General features: G+C 54.0%; 1 long non-coding RNA gene across 3 annotated transcripts in view; it reads left to right on the top strand.

The window, feature by feature from the left end:
- LOC134736125 (uncharacterized) overlaps nt 1-1,031 on the top strand; it is a 3,330-nt gene extending 2,299 nt beyond the window's left edge. For all 3 annotated transcript variants that reach the window (XR_010119860.1, XR_010119861.1, XR_010119859.1), the window contains one exon: nt 771-1,031. This is a non-coding gene — a long non-coding RNA (uncharacterized lncRNA). The remainder of the gene's footprint in view (nt 1-770) is intronic.
- The last annotated feature ends 813 nt before the right edge of the window (nt 1,032-1,844 follow it).

A 1,844-nucleotide genomic window follows, 5' to 3' on the forward strand; every position in this document is an offset into this window, starting at 1 on the left:
GTTTCTCTCTGTCACGTGTGGCGTCTGTACTTCTCCTAGTTCCCTGATAAGCTCCTCGACTTAAAAAGAAACAGTTAAGGCCGGGCGTGGTGGCTCACGTCTGTCATCCCAGCACTTTGGGAGGCCGAGGCGGGTGGATCATCTGAGGTTGGGAGTTCGAGACCAGCCTTGCCAACACGGCGAAACCCCGTCTCTACTAAAAATACAAAACTGAGTCTGGAGCGGTGGGTGGGGCGGGTGCCTGTGATGCCAGCTACTCGGGAGGCTGAGGCGGGAGAATCGCTGGAACCTGGGAGGCGGAGGCTGCAGTGAGCCGAGATCGCGCCACTGCACTACAGCCCAGGCTGCAGAGTGAGTGAGACTCTGTCTCTAAATAAATAAATAAATAAATAAATAAATTCTCTTCCGTGCTGACTGACACTTGCGGGCATCGGTTGTCTTCGGGCATCACCTAGCGGCCACTGTTCTTTCCGTTTGTACTACGGCGACTGCAAACAAATAAAACGTTGAGACGCACCCCACCAATCTCACCAATCTGCCTTTTCTTTCTTTCTTTCTTTCTTTCTTTCTTTCTTTCTTTCTTTCTTTCTTTCTTTCTTTTTCTTTCTTTCTCTTTCCTTCTTCCTTCCTTCCTTTCTTTCTTTCTCTTTCTTTCTTCCTTCCTTCCTTCCTTCCTTTCTCTTTCTCTCTCTCTCTCTCTCTCTCTCTTTCTTTCTTTCTTTCTTTCTTTCTTTCTTTCTTTCTTTCTTTTTCTTTTTTTTTTTCTTTAGACGCAGTGTCACTCTTGTCGCCCAGGGTGGAGTCCGATGGCGCGATCTCGGCTCACCGCAACCTCCGCCTCCTAGGTTCGACTGATTCTCCTGCCTCAGCCTTCCCGGGTGACGGGAATGCGCCATCATGCCCGGCTAATTTTCCTATTTTCGGTACACGCGGGGTCTCTCCATCTTGGTCAGTCTCGTCTTCAACTTCCGACCGTTGGAGAATTTTAACTTTCTTGGTGGTTGCTTCTCTTTTTTTTTTTTTTTTTCGTTTTTCTTTTCTTTCCTTCTCCTCCCCCACCCCCACCCCCCCTGTTCTCCTCCTCCTCCTCCTCCTCCTCCTCCTCCTCCTCCTCCTCCTCCTCCTCCTCCTCCTCCTCCTCCTCCTTCTTTTTCATTTTTTTCAGCTGGGCTCTCCTACTTGTCTTGCTCTGTTGCTCACGCTGGTCTCAAACTCCTGGCCTTGACGTTTCTCCCGTCACCTCCACCGTCTGGTTGTTGAAATGAGCATCCCTTGTAACATGGAAAGGATGAAAAAAATAAAGAGAAAGACGAGAACCGCCGAGTGAACCTTTCTCTTGCCGTCTCCCAGGGTGGACCTTGGACCCGAGAAGACGGAGGGAGCTTGGCTGAGTGGGTTCTCGGTGCTAAATCCTCCCGAGGGCCTCCTTCCCTCTCCCCACGTCCCCGCTTCTCCCCCCGGCTTCCAGGTCTATCTCCTGCCACACGTCTCTGCCTCGGCGTCCCCCACCGGCTACCTGCCACCTTCCGGGGAGCTCTGAGGCGGATGCCCGCCCCACGATCGCGTCCCGCTACCCTCCCCAGGCTGGCCTTTCCCGGGCGACCCCAGGGGAACCGTGTTGACGCTGCTTTCGAATCCTCCGGCGGAGACTTCCCCGGGTGGGCCGGATGGGATGAGACTGGACCACCCCGGACCGTGCTGTTCTTGGGGGTGGGTTGACGTACAGGGTGGACTGGCAGCCCCAGCCTTGTGAAGGGGGCCCGGGTATGGAAATGGCACATACGATGCCCTCCTTCCGGTCAGCCTGCCTGCAGCTTCCTCAGGCGTGAAGACGACTTCCCATC

The sequence above is a fragment of the Symphalangus syndactylus genome, chromosome Y, assembly GCF_028878055.3.
Source record: "Symphalangus syndactylus isolate Jambi chromosome Y, NHGRI_mSymSyn1-v2.1_pri, whole genome shotgun sequence".
NCBI lineage: Eukaryota > Metazoa > Chordata > Mammalia > Primates > Hylobatidae > Symphalangus > Symphalangus syndactylus.